Genomic DNA, 20,016 nt, shown 5'->3' on the forward strand with positions numbered 1-20,016 from the left:
CACTGCTATTTTTTTGAACACACCCCTTTCAACTAATTGAACTAATTGCCCAATTGCACAGCCTTAAGAGCGTGCATATCATGAATGCTGGGTCTCATTTGTTTTCTGAGAATCTACTGAACCTACTGGTAACTTGTTTGCCACGTAGCAATAAAAAAATATACGAAAAACCTTGATTATTCTGGTTAGTCACATTGTACTGCTATTATTTTGAACAATACTGTATAAAAAATTATGAAGAGTTGGAATAAAGAATGTTAAAGATATAGTAAAATAACTATTGTATTTTTTTATGTTACTTTAATAAATCGGTATGGCCACACCATTTAAGGTATCCTAAACCCATTCGCAATTTAACATCTTCAGTATATTGGCATCATGTTGAAAAAGTTTGGTGTGAACTACTTGTGTCTTCTTGGAGGAGTATGATTCATTTACAGGCTGATTTGATCATAAATCCACAATAAAATTTACAGCATTTACAGTAACCCTCTGACAATCAGTTTTAAGGGATGTGGCAGTTAAAGGGTTAATCCGACCAATCTAGACTTTGAAATCACATACACAGAACAATATATATAACTTTAGTAACACTTTATTTTAATATTTATAAAAAAATGTATAAGGTGTGCATTGTAGCTTACACCTATATGAACACATTACAATTGCTTTGTGACTGCAAGTCTTTCTTCTCAAATGCTATTGAGCTTCAAATTTGCATTTGAGCCCATGTGAAAAAGTTGCATAATTTACATATGACTTACAGTTTGTTGTAATAAATATCAAACATTCAATTTAATTGTGCATTATAGCTGTCACCTAGATGAACAATTACAGTTGTTTTTATGACTGTAAGTCATTCTCTTCAAATGCTACTGACGTTAGAAAAGTGTATAACAATATCACATGTAACTTTAGAGACCGGCCCTAAATTTGAGACTCTAGAAAGTCCAATGTCAAGACAACTTTATGCCTGTTTTATTTTCTTTAGTTTTCTTTTCTCTGTGCCGGATTGCTGATGTCCTATACCCAGGCATAGATGTCCATCCATCAATAACGAACATTCAGCTGCAAACATGAGGTGTGAGCGGTCGCGAGCGCGGATGGGAGAATGGCGCATGTTTTTTTTTTTTTTGAGCAACTGGGATGGTGCCCCCTCTGGGAGTTGGTGCCCTACGAAGACTGCATTCTATGTTATACTGCATAATGTGAACAAATTAGACATTATTTTACAGTGTTACCAAATCCTTAAATAATGTATTAGTGTTTTGTAATTATTTTAATGACCTATAAGCATTTGTGAAATAGTTTTGCTTGCATTGCAGCTTTATCTGTCAGTTGAAGAGTTTTACTGTTACATCCATGAGATTAATAAATGTCATGTCACGTCACAGGTTGTCATAGGTCAGTATCAAATGAGTTTGAAATTATTATTTGCAGCACAAATTAGGGTTCTTAGGATGTTTTTAAATCCCTAAAACTGTCAGAAAAAGATAAGGCCTAAGAGATTTCTTAACCTGTAATGAAAGGAAAAAACACCACCATTAGCAACAACAAAAACAATAACAATTTAAAATACAGATTTTTTTTTTCCTGATTATTAAAGGGATGATTAGGTCTCTCTCTCTCTCTCTCTGCCAGACAGCCCCTCCCTACAGTCCACACACACTGTCACAGTCACCAACCCCCTCACACTCCCCCTCCCTCTCCCCCTCCCTTCCCTCACACAGACAGGGTGGCCAGAGTGAGATCATGTCAGTTGAGAAGTCTGACAGTTTTTTAATTTTCTTTTATCCATACAGTGTTGTAAAGTCGTGAAACTATGCATATTTCCTCAGAATGATTTGATCTTTGTATAAAAAAATGCTTTGAAGTGTTTGGAAGCTGCAATTTAAACATACAAGACAATCAATGTTTCCCTTTTTACTGTCATTTCAAAAATTCACCACGACAAAACCGTTCAAGCTAACCAAAATCCATTCGCAATTTAAGTTCCTCAATGGTTTTTCTTCATGTAGACAAAGTTTGGTGTGTATAGTGTACTTCCCCTGTGAGGAGTATGCATTAAATCAGAGCTCAATTTAAATATTCAAATCAAAATAGCCGACTTCCTGTTGGTCGTAGCTGATGACTGTGAATTAGAAAGTTGTCCGTCTTGAAAAGAACAATTTATGTACCAAGTTTGGTGTCTGTAGCTAAAACTAACCCCCCCACTTTTGACAAAAGGTGGCGCTATAGAGTGCCTCCTTCACGCCCTTTTAAAAGCTTTTGCCATTGTCTAGTTATCACTAATACTGATATGTGTTTTGAGTTTTATGTAAATCTGAGCTTGTTGTCTGCCTCAAACTCACCATAACAGGACATTCAAGTTTGACACATTGCCATGGCAACACTATATCAGATATCAATATCCCCACAACAGATTTACATCGGCCGTGTTTTGTCATTATTCTGATGAAGTTTTAAGTAAATAGAGTAAAAATAAGATGCTGAATTCAAAGCATTTGGAAAATGACACACTTCCTGCTGCCAGTTGGTGGCGCTATAATGTTGACTCTTAATAGTCACATATATACGATCAGTATCATACAACGAACAAACCAATGAAGTTTGATCAAATTCAGGAAATGTATGTGGATGTTATTAGACATTTCCTGTTTCTCATTTCTCGCCATAATTTCAACGCCTCGCCACGGGCAAACCGTTCGAGATATCAAAAATCCCCTCGCAATTTTCCATCCCCAATGTCTTGAGATCATGTTGACCGAGTTTGGTGGCAATCAAGTAAAAGACCTATGACAAGTATATCAAATTCCAGAGCATGCTTTTTATAAACAGCCCTAAATAGCTGACTTCCTGTTGGGCGGAGCCTATGACATAGAGTGCGAAAGTTGTTCGGCTCAATGAGATCTATAAGTGTACTGAGTTTCATATAAATACATGAAAGTGTGTGTGAGCTATGGTTCAAGATTTCTGACTGTGTTCCAGGGGGCGCTGTAGAGCCCCTGTGCCACGCCCGGGTCCCAGTCTCTGTGGCGTCCTGATGGCCGCAGATTCCAATGTGTGTGCCAATTTTCAAGAGTTTTTGAGCATGTTAAGGCCTCCAAAACCCCCCGGAAGGTTTAATAAAAAATAAAAAAAATAATAATAATAAGAAGAAGAATAATCCTTAGAAGAACAATAGGGCTCTTCGCCCCTTCGGGCTTGAGCCCTAATAAGAATAATCCTTAGAAGAACAATAGGGCTCTTCGCCCCTTCGGGCTTGAGCCCTAATAATAATAAACAACACAGAAACAAGAGGGTCCTCACACCATCGGTGCTCGGGCCCTAATAATAATAATAATAATAATAATAATAATAATAATAATAATAATAATAATAATAATAAACGGAGCAATTCCAAGAGGGTCCTCACACCATCGGTGCTCGGGCCCTAAATATAGCTGCAAGCAGTGATGGCGGGCTCAAGCCATCAGTGCAACACCACCCCTGTGGCATCAGGTAAACTGTGCCAAGCGGGCACATGCATTCACAATAGCACTCTGGCAGTCAGGTTTTAAGGGATACGGCAGTTAAAGGGTTAATCCGAATCATCTAGACTTTGAAATCACATTCACAGAACAATATATATAACTTTAGAAACACATTTTTCAATCTGAGTTAAACCTTTTTTTGGGCTTATTTTATCAGTAAAGGAAAAAATGCCTAATAATTCTTCACACCTGAATATAAGGAGTTTTGTTTTTCTCTTCCAGGCTTCATGGTCAACTACATATGTATCACACTCGTTGCTTTCTATAGTGCAGCTCAACCAATTCTCATCCCATTCGTCCATATTTGTGAAATCACAAATCCCGGACAATATTTGTTGTAGTCCAAACAATTTGTTCATTATAGTTTTTAAAAAGTGTTTTTTGTTAAATAAAATATCTCCTTTTGAATTGGACTTTCAGCTTAGTAACTTTGCAGAACTTTTTTTTATGCTGAAACAACAACATTACAGTATAACTAAATTTGAAAAATAATAATAGCACTCCTTTAATAGGCATTATTAAACAGTTCATAAATACAGCTATAAATGTTTTGTTCTTAAGCTATAAAGTTCAATCATTGTATTTTCATACTTTAAGTATTATAACATTATTCTAGTTGTCAGCAGGGGCGCTGCACAAGATCCCGGGCCCTATGCATAGGGAGTCCTAATGGTGACAGTCCTTTGTGAGCTCATCTAAAGCAAAGACTATTTATACATTTAAATCATTCACAAATGAGATTTAAAGGAACATTCATCTACCAAACTAAAAAGTCAAACACAACACAGAGGGATACAGAACACAGAAATATTTTTTCAAGATGGATAAAAAGAAACTGTACAGCTGTACACTTGATAAAAAAAAAAAAAAAAAAAAAAAAAAAAAAAATATATATATATATATATATATTTATCAAGTATATATATATATATATACATATATATGTATATATATATATATATATATATATTTTTTTTTTTTTTTTTTTTTTTTTTATCAAGTATATATATATATATATACATGTGTCTGTGTGTGTGTATTGGCTTTCCAATGCCGTTGATAATAGGGGTTAGCAAGTTTAAAACACGTACAGAGTCCATGCAGACGGATGTAGATGCATAACAAATGTCTTTCTTTATTACTTGAACTCCATTAAAAATGATCTCAAACGTCTTGTGTCCTCTCCTTGTTCACATGTACACACAAAGCCATACCTTATGGACTGCATACAACCAGAATCCACCTGGAGAGCAAGTCTACAGTGCACTCAAAAACTGTGCTTCCCACATACCAACACACACACATATATATATATATATATATATATATATATATATATATATATATAATTCAAGTGTACAGTTTCCTTTTATTGCATATTGAAATAAATATTTCTGTATCAATCTGTGTTGTGTTTGTTTATTTTTATTTTTCTTAGGAAGATAACTGACCCTTTACTCTCCTTTTTAAAATATGTCCTTATAAACCAAGAAAAAGTTATTTATAGCTGTATTTATAAGCTGCTTACTAATGACTATTAATGTTGGGACAAGACTTTATAAAGCACGAACTGACTATTTACTAATGAGTGCAGTTATTATAAAGTGTTACCAATGCATTTACTAATGTTAGCAAATAAGACATTATTTTACAGTGTTATCAAATCCTTAAATGATTTATAAGTGTTCTGCTTGCATTACAGCTTAGTCTTCATCTGTGAGCTGAACAGATTTACTGTTACATCCATGACATTATGTAAATTCAAATAAATAGCATGTCAGAGGATGCCATAGGTCAGTATCAAATGAGTTTGAAATTATTATTTGCAGCACAAATAAGGTTTTTTAGGATTTTTTAAAATCCCTAAAACTGTCAGAAAAGGATAAGGCCTAAGATATTTCTATGTGAGTGGCTAAATTTATTTTTGTTTTTATAATCGTAATACATAAACTATGAAATTATACAAAATGTTTAAAAAAGTAAATAAATAAATACGCTACATTAAAAAAGCAGCCAAGACAAATGAGTCTCCTTTTTTATATATATAGATTAAAATTGAAGACAGAAGCAGCTGGTATATGCGGTCACTTAATATTCAAATCCAGTAGATCCACTTCAGATTTATTTCTCAACAGTTTATGTTCACGTGGCTGTTTTCGTTTATATTCGCCAAGCTATTATGTATTTTGAAATAATCTTGTCCGTGATGTGTTCGTTTGTACGACGAAAGGCAGAATCCTGCAGCTCGAGAGATATATGTTATTGTGCCAGTCGCGCTTTCAAATAGTCTTGCACACTTAAACGGGTCACAAACACCTGTATTTAGCTCTTGTTGTGTTATAATGTGTGTATTGTGTGCATTTATGGCAATATTTTATTTTAAAAAGCTCTTAAACAAGAATAAATTTGTTAGTTTTGAACTTGTGGCAGTGTGCGCGCTGATCGGAGCGGTGATTTCAGATAGGCAGCCACAAATATTTAATTTTCACACAAACAGTTCAAAAACATCTTAATTTAGCTCTTGGTGTGTTCTAATTTGTGAATTGTGTGATATCGCTGCAATACTTTATTCTTAATAGCTATGAAACAAGAATAAACTCGTTTTTTCTGAGCTCGTCATTCCACACGCTCCTGCTCAGAGCGGTGATTAATCTCTCCTGTTTCTCACGTATCACTGACCACACATCAATTATTAATGAGCCCTGACCCGGTAATAATCATATATGTTGGTTTAGCTTGTCAGTGTGAATTAAATCTAAGTATTTATTTGTATTTTAACCGATTTAAAAGAGAAACTAAAACTCCGGTAATTGCACCTGTAGGGGCGCAATTTCTCTCAGACAATGGAAGTCTAAGCACATACACTCAAACAGAGGGACAGAAGTGAGATGAGATGTCTGACAGTTTTTTAATTTTCTGTTACCCATACAGTGTTGTAAAGTCGTGAAACTATCCATATTTACTCAGAATGACTTTTTGTCTGTATGAAAAAAGGTTTTGAAGTGTTAGGAATTAAAAAATGCAGGAAAATTAATAATTCCATTTTTAATGTCATTTAAAAAAAATCACAGAGACAAAACCATTCAAGCTATCCAAAATCTATTGGCAATTTAAGTTGTTTAAAATGTTTTGGCATCATGTAGACAAAATTTGGTGTGTATAGTGTTACTCTCCTCTGAGCAGTATGCATTAATTCACAGCTAAATGTAAAAAAAAAATCCACATTCAAATCAAAATAGCTGACTTCCTGTTGATCGTAGCTGATGACTGTGAATTAGAAAGTTGTCCGTCTTGATGAGAGCAATTTTTGTACCGAGTTTGGTGTCTGTAGCTAAAACTAACCCCCCCACTTTTGACAAAAGGTGGCGCTATAGAGTGCCTCTTCCACGCCCTCTTATGAACTTTTGCCAGTGTCTAGTTATCATAAATACTGATATGTGTTCTGAGTTTGATGAAATTCTAAGCATGTTATATGCCTCAAAATCACCTGAGAAGTATTCCAGTTTAACATGTTGCCACGGCAACAATATTTTTAGATATCAATATCCCCCCAGCAGATTTATATAGGCTGTGTTTTAACATTATTCTGATGAAGTTTGAAGCAAATTGAGTAATAATAAGATGCTGAATTCAAAGCATTTTGAAAATGACACACTTCCTGCTGCCAGTTGGTGGCGCTATAACTTTGACTCCTAATAGTCACATATATGCGATCGACATCATACAAAGAATAATCTGATGAAGTTTGATTAAAATCAGGAAATGTATGTGGATGGTATTAGACACTTCCTGTTTCTCATTTCTCGCCATAATTTCAACACCTCGCCACGAGCAAACCGTTAGAGATATCAAAAATCCCCTGGCAATTTTTCATCCCCAATGTCTTGAGATCATGTTGACCGAATTTGGTGGCAATCTGCAAAAAAACCTATGACAAGTATTTCAAATTCCAGAGCATGCGCTTTTTACATAACTCTAAATAGCTGACTTCCTGTTGGGCGGAGCCTATGACATGCAATACGAAAGTTGTTCGGCACGATGAGATCTATATGTGTACTGAGTTTCATATGCATATGTGTGAGTATGTGTGAGCTATACATCAACATTTCTGACTGTGATCCAGGGGGCGCCGTAGAGCCCTTGTGCCACGCCCGGGTCCCAGCCTCTGCAGGCTCCTAAAGGCCACAGATTCCAAAGTGTGCGCAAATTTTCAAGAGTTTTTGAGTATGTTAAGGACCCCAAAAGCCCCCACAACTTTGACGAAAAATATGAATACTAAACCCTAAATAACCAACTTCCTGTTGGGCGGAGCCTATGACATGCAGTACGAAAGTTGTTTGGTTTGATGAGATCTACATGTGTACCGAGTTTCGTGTGTCTACGTGCAAGTATGTATGATATATGGCCCTCAGTATTCCAGGGGGCGCTGTAGAGCCCCTGTGCCACGCCCGTATATCTGTCTCTGCCCAGCCCTAATGGCCGCAGGTTCCAAGGTGTGTGCCAATTTTCAAGAGTTTTCGAGCATGTTAAGGACCCCAAAAGCCCCCGTAACGTTGGAAAAAAATAATAATAATAATAAAAAATAATCCTAAGGAAAACAATAGGGCTCTCGCCCTCCAGGCTTGAGCCCTAATAATAATAAACGGAGCAATTCCAAGAGGGTCCTCACACCATCGGTGCTCGGGCCCTAATAATAATAATAATAATAATAAAAAATAATCCTAAGGAAAACAATAGGCCTCTCGCCCTTTGGGCTTGAGCCCTAATAATCCTAAGGAAAACAATAGGGCTCTCGCCCTCCAGGCTTACCCGTACTGTAAGATACATTCTTTAAACAGTGGTAAAAGAGGATGTGGGGCTGATCCTTCAAGAGTCACTCAAAACGTATCTGTCCATAAAGCCTTTAAAGAATTATTCTTAATATACGGTTCACAATACTTCAGCTTGTTATTCTAATTAAGGGAGGGTCATTTTATCAGGAAAATACATATTATTTTTCTTTGAAAGATTTCTATAAATGATTTAAATCATACTTGTTTCTACAATAATTATTTAAAAGTAATCCTATAGCTCCATCTGGTGGCCATTATTGGTACTAAGAATTGCAAGCTTGATTTATATGTTATGATAGTTTTAATTTTATGCTGGCTCTTGAAAATGATAAAGCTATGAAACTTACTGTGCTTCCTTCAAATGATGATTTCTACGTATATAAAAAATTATAAAGATTTGGAATTAAAATTTTTAAAGATATAGTAAAATAACTATTGTATTATTTTATGTTCACTTAATAAATCGCTATGGCCACACCATTTAAGGTATCCTAAACCCGTTCGAAATTTAACATCTTCAGTATATGGCTTCATGTTAAAACAGTTTGGTGTGAACTACTTGTGTCTTCTTGGAGGAGAATGAATTCATTTACAGGCTGAGTTTATCATAAATCCACAATAACATTTCTGAGTTCTGTACCAATCTGTGTTGTTGTTTGTTTATTTTTATTGTTTTATTTTTCATAGAAAGATAACTGAACCTTTACTCTCCTTTTTAATAAATGAGCTATTTATAGCTGTATTTATAAACTGCTTACTACTGACTATTAATATTGGGACAAGGCTTTATAAAGCATGAACTGACTATTTACTAATGAGTGCAGTTATTATAAAGTGTTATCAATGCATTTGCTAATGTTAACAAATTAGACATTATTTTACAGTGTTATCAAATCCCTTAAATGATTTGTAAGTGTTTTGTAATGATTTTATTGACCTACAAGCATTTGTGAAAGTTCTGCTTGCATTACAGCTTAGTCTTGATCTGTGAGCTGAACAGATTTACTGTTACATCCATGAGATTATGTAAATTCAAATAAATATCATGTCACAGGATGTCAGAAGTCAGTATCAAATTAATTTGAAATTATTATTTGCAGCACAAATAAGGTTTTTTTAGGATTTTTAAAAATCCCTAAAACTGTCAGAAAAGGATAAGGCCCAAGATTTCTATGTGAGTGGCTAAATTTATTTGTTTTTATAACTATAATGCATAAACTATGAAATTATACAAAATGTATAAAAAAGTACAACAGTTATTCTTTTCCAATGTTTTTTATTTATTTATTTATTTTTTTGATTTACATTTAAAAAAAATTAGCCTACTGCATTCATTCTAAACAGCTTGAATAAAACCTGTTAATATTTATTATAGACCACTGTAACTGTGTATAATCTAACAAACAAGTTTATTATGAAAATAAAAGTGTACACCAGATAAATTGGACGATAAAGAAATTGCTAACAATAGTATAATAGAGCATGTTTTAGGTTTTTAGGCGTTTAGATGCAGAAATGGACAAACAAATGTAAAATAAAATGTAATTGATTTAATTAAATATAGATTAAGTCTTGTTAGAGCAAAATAATAAATAAATACGTACACATATTAAAAAAGCAGCCAAGATGAATGAGTTTAATTTTTTATATAGATTAAAATTGAAGACAGAAGCAGCTGGTATATGCCGTCACTTAATATTAAAATCCAGTAGATCCACTTCAGATTTATTTCTCATCAGTTTATGTCCACGTGGCTGTTTTCGTTTATATTCGCCAAGCTATTATGTATTTTGAAATAATCTTGTCCGTGATGTGTTCGTTCGTACGACGAAAGGCAGAATCCTGCAGCTCGAGAGATGTATGTTATTGTGCCAGTCGCGCTTTCAAATAGTCTTGCACACTTGAACGGGTCACAAACACCTGCATTTAGCTCTTGTGTTATAATGGGTGTATTGTGTGCATTTATGGCAATATTTTATTTGAAAAAGCTCTTACACAAGAATAAATTCGTTAGTTTTGAACTTGTGACACTGTGCGCGCTGATCGGAAGCAGTGATTTCAGATAGGCAGCCGCGAATATTTCATTTTCACACAAACAGTTCAAAAACATCTGAATTTAGCTCTTGGTGTGTTCTAATTGGTGAATTGTGTGATATCGCTTTAATATTTTATTTGTTAAAGCTATAAAACAAGAATAAACTCGTTTTTTTCTGAGCTCATCATTCCACACGCTGGTGCTCAGAGCGGTGATTCATCTCTCGTGTTTCTCACGTATCACTGACCACACATCGATTATTAATGAGCCCTGACCCAGTAATAATCATATTTGTTGGTTTAGCTTGTCAGTGTGAATTAAATCTAAGTATTTATTTGTATTTTAACCGATTTAAAAATGAAACTAAAAGAGAGTCTCCTCCCTTTCAGTCGAATTTCCCTTTCAGGAATTGAACCTGTAGGGGCGCATTTTCTCTCAGACAATGTAAGTCTCAGCACATAATACTCAAACAGAGGGACAGAGTGAGATGAGATGTCTGACAGTTTTTTAATTTTCTGTTATCCATACAGTGTTGTAAAGTCGTGAAACTATCCATATTTACTCAGAATGACTTTTTTTTTGTATGAAAAAAGGTTTTGAAGTGTTTGGAATTTAAAAATGCAGGACAATTAATAATTCCATTTTTACTGTCATTTAAAAAAATCACCACGACAAAACCGTTCAAGCTATCCAAAATCCTTTGGCAATTTAAGTTGTTTAAAATGTTTTGGCAACATGTAGACAAAGTTTGGTGTGTATAGTGTTACTCTCCTCTGAGCAGTATGCATTAATTCACAGCTAAATGTAAAAAAAATCCACATTCAAATCAAAATAGCTGACTTCCTGTTGATCGTAGCTGATGACTGTGAATTAGAAAGTTGTCCGTCTTGATAAGAACAATTTTTGTACCGAGTTTGGTGTCTGTAGCTAAAACTAACCCCTCCACTTTTGACAAAAGGTGGCGCTATAGAGTGCCTCTTCCACGTCCTCTTATGAACTTTTGCCAGTGTCTAGTTATCATAAATACTGATATGTGTTCTGAATTTCATGAAATTCTAAGTATGTTATATGCCTTAAAATCACCTGAGAAGTATTCAAGTTTGACATGTTGCCACGGCAACAATATTTTTAGATATCAATATCCCCCTAGCAGATTAATATCGGCTGTGTTTTAACATTATTCTGATGAAGTTTGAAGTTAATCGAGTAAAAATAAGATGCTGAATACAAAGCATTTTGAAAATGATACACTTCCTGCTGCCTGTTGGTGGCGCTATAACTTTGACTCCTAATAGTCACATATATGTGATCGACATCATTCAAAGAATAATCTGATGAAGTTTGATTAAAATCAGGAAATGTATGTGGATGGTATTAGACACTTCCTGTTTCTCATTTCTCGCCATAATTTCAACGCCTCGCCACGAGCAAACCGTTTGAGATATCAAAAATCCCCTGGCAATTTTTCATCCCCAGTGTCTTGAGATCATGTTGACCGAGTTTGGCGGCAATCGAGTAAAAAACCTATGACAAGTATTTCAAATTCCAGAGCATACGCTTTTTACATAACTCTAAATAGCTGACTTCCTGTTGGGCGGAGCCTATAACATGCAATACGCAAGTTGTTCGGCACGATGAGATCTATATGTGTACTGAGTTTCATATTAATACGTGCAAGTATGTGTGAGCTATACATCAACATTTATGACTGTGTTCCAGGGGGCGCTGTAGAGCCCCTGTGCCACGCCCAGGTCCCAGCCTCTGCAGGCTCCTTAAGGCCACAGATTCCAAAGTGTGCGCAAACTTTCAAGAGTTTTTGAGTATGTTAAGGACCCCAAAAGCCCCCACAACTTTGACGACAAATATGAATAATAAACCCTAAATAGCCAACTTCCTGTTGGGCGGAGCCTATGATATGCAATACGAAAGTTAGTTGTATTGATGAGTTCTATATGTGTACCGAGTTTCGTGCGTCTACGTGCAAGTATGTATGATATATGGCCCTCCATATTCCAGGGGGCGCTGTAGAGCCCCTGTGCCACGCCCGTGTATCAGTCTCTGCCCGGCCCTAATGGCCGCAGGTTCCAATGTGTGTGCCAATTTTCAAGACTTTTTAAGCATGTTAAGGGCCCCAAAAGCCCCCGAAACCTTGAAGAAAAATAATAATAATAAATAATAATAATAATAATAATAATAATAATAATAATAATAACAAATAATCCTAAGGAAAACAATAGGGCTCTCGCCCTCCAGGCTTGAGCCCTAATAATCCTAAGGAAAACAATAGGGCTCTCGCCCTCCAGGCTTGAGCCCTAATAATAATAATAATAAATATAGCTGCAAGCAGCGATGGCGGGCTCAAGCCACCAATGCCATCGCCACCCCGGTGGCATCAGGTAAACTGTGCCCAGCGGGCACATGCATTCACAATATCCCTCTGGCAGTGAGGTTTTAAAGGATACGCCAGATAAAGGGTTAATCCGAATCATCTAGACTTTAAAATCACATTCACAGAACAATGTACATTTAACTTTAGTAACACTTTACAATAAGATTTCATTTATAAACATTATGTTAATATGAATAATATTTATATAACATTCATTCATGTCAGTTCATATTCCAAAATTAAACATTAAAACATTGTTTTATTGTGATTTTTTTTCCAAGCACATTTGACCAATTCCAAACCATATCAATCTTAATAACTACCATTATTTTTCATTTAATCATTTATGAGTGCTATACAATAGTCCAGGAAAGCTGGAAGAGAAAAACTCCTTATATTCATGTGTGCAGAATTATTAGGCATTTTTTCTTTTACAGATGAAATGCGCTAAAAAAGAGTTTTAACTCAAACTGTAAAGTCGAAAATTATGAAATACCCATGATAAATATCAAACACACATGCAATACAGAAATGGATAAGTTAAGACTTGACCATTGTACAAAAAATGCTGACTGGGTCATGAGGTCAGAAAAGAAGAAGAAAAAAACAGGTCAAGAAGAACTGACAAAAAGAATTGCAAAATAATTAGGAATTAATGTGAAGATTAATTTTTAGTCAATTCTGCAAGACTTTCAGGAAAGGAGGTGGAATAAAAATGAGCTCCTAAATCTTAATCCCGGATTCTGGAAGATATACTCCTCAAACCATCGGACAAGAGGAGGTGCTGCTGGTCCTTCACGAGTCACTCTAATCTGTTCATAAAGCCTATATATAAAGTCTTAATATATAGTATTTCACAATACTTCATGGTATTCTAATTCAATCATTTTTTGGAATCTTAGATCTCTCAGAACCTGACACATTGTAATTCTGAGACTCCAGGAAAGTGGCAGTTCTGTAAAATGTTGGCGCTGGAGACTAAATGCTCCCTGATAGTTTCACACCTAATTCATTTAACACACACACACACACACATTACCCACAGTGACAGAGGGACATAGTGACATCAGATGTATGATAGTTTTTTAATTGTCTATCATCCATATAGTGTTGTATAGTCATGAAACTATGCATATTTCCTCAGAATGACTTGTCTTCTATGTGTACATTTTTTTGAAGCATTTATAAGCTGCACTTTAAAAAATTAAATACATTTACTGGTTACTTTTTTACTGTTATTTAAAAAAAAAATCACCACGACAAACCATTCAAGCTATCCAAAATTCATTCGCACCTCTTCTGTAAGATAAATTCTTTAAACAGTGGTAAAAGAGGATGTGGTGCTGATCCTTCAAGAGTCTCTGAAAACGTATCTGTCCATAAAGCCTATAAAGAATTATTCTTAATATACGGTTCACAATACTTCAGCTTGTTTTTCTAATTAAGTGAGGGTCATTTTATCAGTAAAATACATAAAATTCATATTATTTTTCTTTGAAAGATTTCTATAAATGATTTAAATCATACTTGTTTCTACAATAATTATTTAAAAGTAATCCTATAGCTCCATCTGGTGGCCATTATTGGTACTAAGAATTGCCAGCTTGATTTATAAGTTATGATAGTTTTAATTTTATGCTGGCTCTTGAAAATGATAAAGCTATGAAACTTACTGTGCTTCCTTCAAATGATGACTTCTACGTATATAAAAAATTATGAATAGTTGGAATTAAACATTTTAAAGATATAGTAAAATAACTATTGTATTTTTTTTTATGTTACTTTAATAAATCGCTATGGCCACACCATTTAAGGTATCCTAAACCCATTTGAAATTTAACATCTTCAGTATATGGCTTCATGTTAAAACAGTTTGGTGTGAACTACTTGTGTCTTCTTGGAGGAGAATTAATTCATTTACAGGCTGAGTTTATCATAAATCCACAATAACATTTCTGAGTTCTGTATCAATCTGTGTTGTTGTTTGTTTATTTTTATTTTATTTATTTTTCATAGGAAGATAACTGACCCTTTACTCTCCTTTTTAATAAATGTGCTTATAAACCAAGAACAAGCTATTTATAGCTGTATTTATAAACTGCTTACTACTGACTATTAATATTGGGACAAGGCTTTATAAAGAATGAACTGACTATTTACTAATGAGTGCAGTTATTATAAAGTGTTATCAATGCATTTGCTAATGTTAACAAATTAGACATTATTTTACAGTGTTATCAAATCCCTTAAATGATTTGTAAATGTTTTGTAATGATTTTATTGACCTACAAGCATTTGTGAAAGTTCTGCTTGCATTACAGCTTAGTCTTGATCTGTGAGCTGAACAGATTTACTGTTACATCCATGAGATTATGTAAATTCAAATAAATATCATGTCACAGGATGTCAGAGGTCAGTATCAAATTAATTTGAAATTATTATTTGCAGCAAAAATAAGGTCAGAAAACTGTCAGAAAAGGATAAGGCCTAAGATTTCTATGTGAGTGGCTAAATTTATTTGTTTTTATAATTATTATAATGCATAAACTATGAAATTATACAAAATGTATAAAAAAGTACAACAGTTATTGTTTTCCAATGTTTTTTATTTATTTATTTATTTTTATTTTTTTGGATTGACATTTCAAAAAATTAGCCTACTACATTCATTCTAAACAGCTTGAATAAAACCTGTTAATATTTATTATAGACCACTGTAACTGTATAATCTAACAAACAAGTTTATTATGAAAATAAAAGCGTGTACACCAGATAAATTGGATGATAAAGAAATTGCTAACAATAGTATAATAGAGCATGTTTTAGGTTTTTAGGCGTTTAGATGCAGAAATGGACAAATCAATTGTAAAATAAAATGTAATTGATTTAATTAAATATAGATTAAGTCTTGTTAGAGCAAAATAATAAATAAATACGTACACACATTAAACAAGCAGCCAAGATGAATGAGTTAAATTTTTTATATAGATTAAAATTGAAGACAGAAGCAGCTGCGGTCACTTAATATTAAAATCCAGTAGATCCACTTCAGATTTATTTCTCAAAAGTTTATGTTCACGTGGCTGTTTTCGTTTATATTAGCCAAGCTATTATGTATTTTGAAATAATCTTGTCTTTGATGTGTTCGTTCTTACGACGAAAGGCAGAATCCTGCAGCTCGAGAGAGATATGTTACTCTGCCAGTCGCGCTTTCAAATAGTCTTGCACACTTAAACGGGTCACAAACACCTATATTTAGCTCGTGTTATGTTATAATGGATGTCTTGTGTGCATTTATGGCAATAATTTATTTTAAAAAGCTCTTAAACAAGAATAAATTCGTTAGTTTTGAACTTGTGACACTGTGCGCGCTGATCGGAGCGGTGATTTCAGATAGGCAGCTGCAAATATTTCATTTTCACACAAACAGTTCAAAAACATCTGAATTTAGCTCTTGGTGTGTTCTAATTGGTGAATTGTGTGATATCGCTTTAATATTTTATTTGTTAAAGCTATAAAACAAAAATAAACTCGTTTTTCTGAGCTCGTCATTCCACACGCTCATGCTCAGAGCGTGATTCATCTCTCGTGTTTCTCACGTATCACTGACCACACATCAATTATTAATGAGCCCTGACCCGGTAATAATCATATATGTTGGTTTAGCTTGTCAGTGTGAATTAAATCCAAGTATTATTTTGTATTTTAACCGATTTAAAAATGAAACTAAAAGAGAGTCTCCTCCCTTTCAGTCGAATTTCCCTTTAAGGAATTGAACCTGTAGGGGCGCATTTTCTCTCAGACAATGTAAGTCTCAGCACATAATACTCAAACAGAGGGACAGAGTGAGATGAGATGTCTGACAGTTTTTTAATTTTCTGTTATCCATACAGTGTTGTAAAGTCGTGAAACTATCCATATTTACTCAGAATGACTTTTTTTTTGTATGAAAAAAGGTTTTGAAGTGTTTGGATTTTAAAAATGCAGGACAATTAATAATTCCATTTTTACTGTCATTTAAAAAAATCACCACGACAAAACCGTTCAAGCTATCCAAAATCCTTTGGCAATTTAAGTTGTTTAAAATGTTTTGGCATCATGTAGACAAAGTTTGGTGTGTATAGTGTTACTCTCCTCTGAGCAGTATGCATTAATTCACAGCTAAATGTAAAAAAAAATCCACATTCAAATCAAAATAGCTGACTTCCTGTTGATCGTAGCTGATGACTGTGAATTAGAAAGTTGTCCGTCTTGATAAGAACAATTTTTGTACCGAGATTGGTGTCTGTAGCTAAAACTAACCCCCCCACTTTTGACAAAAGGTGGCACTATAGAGTGCCTCTTCCACGCCCTCTTATGAACTTTTGCCAGTGTCTAGTTATCATAAATACTGATATGTGTTCTGAATTTCATGAAATTCTAAGCATGTTATATGCCTTAAAATCACCTGAGAAGTATTCAAGTTTGACATTTTGCCACGGCAACAATATTTTTAGATATCAATATCCCCCTAGCAGATTAATATAGGCTGTGTTTTAACATTATTCTGATGAAGTTTGAAGCAAATCGAGTAAAAATAAGATGCTGAATACAAATCATTTTGAAAATGACACACTTCCTGCTGCCAGTTGGTGGCGCTATAACTTTGACTCCTAATAGTCACATATATGCGATCGACATCATACAAAGAATAATCTGATGAAGTTTGATTAAAATCAGGAAATGTATGTGGATGGTATTAGACACTTCCTGTTTCTCATTTCTCGCCATAATTTCAACGCCTCGCCACGAGCAAACCGTTTGAGATATCAAAAATCCCCTGGCAATTTTTCATCCCCAGTGTCTTGAGATCATGTTGACCGAGTTTGGCGGCAATCGAGTAAAAAACCTATGACAAGTATTTCAAATTCCAGAGCATGCGCTTTTTACATAACTCTAAATAGCTGACTTCCTGTTGGGCGGAGCCTATGACATGCAATACGCAAGTTGTTCGGCACGATGAGATCTATATGTGTACTGAGTTTCATATTAATACGTGTAAGTATGTGTGAGCTATACATCAACATTTATGACTGTGTTCCAGGGGGCGCTGTAGAGCCCCTGTGCCACGCCCGTGTCCCAGCCTCTGCAGGCTCCTTAAGGCCACAGATTCCAAAGTGTGCGCAAACTTTCAAGAGTTTTTGAGTATGTTAAGGACCCCAAAAGCCCCCACAAATTTGACGACAAATATGAATAATAAACCCCAAATAGACAACTTCCTGTTGGGCGGAGCCTATGATATGCAATACGAAAGTTGTTTGTATTGATGAGTTCTATATGTGTACCGAGTTTCGTACGTCTACGTGCAAGTATGTATGATATATGGCCCTCCATATTCCAGGGGGCGCTGTAGAGCCCCTGTGCCACGCCCGTGTATCAGTCTCTGCCCGGCCCTAATGGCCGCAGGTTCCAATGTGTGTGCCAATTTTCAAGACTTTTTAAGCATGTTAAGGGCCCCAAAAGCCCCCGAAACCTTGAAGAAAAATAATAATAATAAATAATAATAATAAATATAGCTGCAAGCAGCGATGGCGGGCTCAAGCCGTCAGTGCAACACCACCCCGGTGGCATCGGGAAAACTGTGCCCAGTGGGCATAAGCATTTACAGTAACCCTCTGGCAATCAAATTTTAAGGGATATGGCAGTTAAAGGGTTAATCCGACCCGTCTAGACTTTGAAATCACATACACAGAACAATATATATAACTTTAGTAACACTTTATTTTAATATATATAAAAAATTTATAAGTTGTGCATCGTAGCTGACACCTAAATGAACACATTACAATTGGTTTATGACTGCAAGTCTTTCTCCTCAAATGCTATTGAGCTTCAAATTTGCTTTTGAGCCCATGTGAAAAAGTAGCATAATTTACATATGACTTACAGTTTGGTTTAATAAATATCAAACATTCAATTTAATGGTGCATTATAGCTGTCACCTAGATGAACAATTACAGTTGTTTTTATGACTGTAAGTCATTCTCTTCAAATGCTACTGACGTTAGAAAAGTGTATAACAATATCACATGTAACTTTAGAGACGGTCCCTAAATTTGAGACTCTCGAATGTCCAATGCCAAGCCAACTTTATGCCTGTTTTTGTTTTGTTTTTTACTTTATTTTTCTTTTCTCTGTGCCGGATTGCTGATATCTTTTACCCGGGCATAGATGTCCATCCATCAATTACGAACATTCATCCGCAAATGTCCGAGCGGTCGCGAGCGCGGATGGGAGAATGGCGCATGTTTTATTTTTTTTTAGCTACTGGGATGGTGCCCCCTCTGGGAGTTGGTGCCCTACGAAGACTGTGTATTCTGCATATAGGGAGCGGCGGTACTATCTGGAAAATATATTCCTCAAACCGTCGTACAAGAGGAGGTGATGCTAGTACTTGAAGAAACTCTCAAAACCTATCTGTTCATAAAGCTTATATATAAAGTCTTAATATAGTATTCCACAATATGTTGTGCTATTCTAATATTATTGTGGTTTTTTACTGACATTGTTATTTGCTGTTATTTTTTGTTTTAATATTGTTACTGTTGTTACTTGTTGTACGGTGACCTTGAGTGGTTTGAAAGGCGCCTTAAATAAAATGCATTATTATTATTATTATTATTATTAGCTGTACACTTGATAAAAAAAATAAATATAAACTTATGCAATTGTATATATATATATATATATATAGTGTACAGTTTTCTTTTATTGCATCTTGAAATAAATGTTTCTGAGTTCTGTGTTTGTTTTTTTTTTTTTTTTTTTTTTTTTTTTTTAGGAAGATTACAGCCTTTAATCTCCTCAAAATAAATGTGCATATAAACCATGAACAATTTAATTATAGCTGTATTTATAAAATGCTTACTAATGACTATTAATTTTGGGAGTAGGCTAGCAACAGTTGATGTTGAGGCCTAAGATATTTCTTAAGCTGTAATGATGAAAAAACAACAACAACACAAAATTGCTTTTTTTTCTGCTGGTGATTAAAGAGATGATTAAGTCTCCCTCCCTCTCTCTCTCTCTCTCTCTCTCTCTCTCTGACACCAAGCCCATCCCCTCTCCCACACATTCACACAAACTCAGCACACACACTTAACACACACACACTTAACACACAAACACACACACACACACATTACCCAGAGGGACAGAGTGACATCAGATGTATGGTAGTTTTTTTAA

General features: G+C 34.7%; 1 long non-coding RNA gene across 1 annotated transcript in view; it reads right to left on the reverse strand.

Annotated features, from left to right (window-relative positions):
• LOC128026553 (uncharacterized) overlaps window positions 1-20,016 on the reverse strand; it is a 91,987-nt gene that overhangs the window by 14,485 nt on the left and 57,486 nt on the right. Inside the window, exon 2 of the long non-coding RNA XR_008186451.1 lies at window positions 1,518-2,793. This is a non-coding gene — a long non-coding RNA (uncharacterized LOC128026553). The remainder of the gene's footprint in view (window positions 1-1,517; window positions 2,794-20,016) is intronic.

This window comes from Carassius gibelio, chromosome A2 (assembly GCF_023724105.1).
Source record: "Carassius gibelio isolate Cgi1373 ecotype wild population from Czech Republic chromosome A2, carGib1.2-hapl.c, whole genome shotgun sequence".
Classification (NCBI taxonomy): Eukaryota; Metazoa; Chordata; class Actinopteri; order Cypriniformes; family Cyprinidae; genus Carassius; species Carassius gibelio.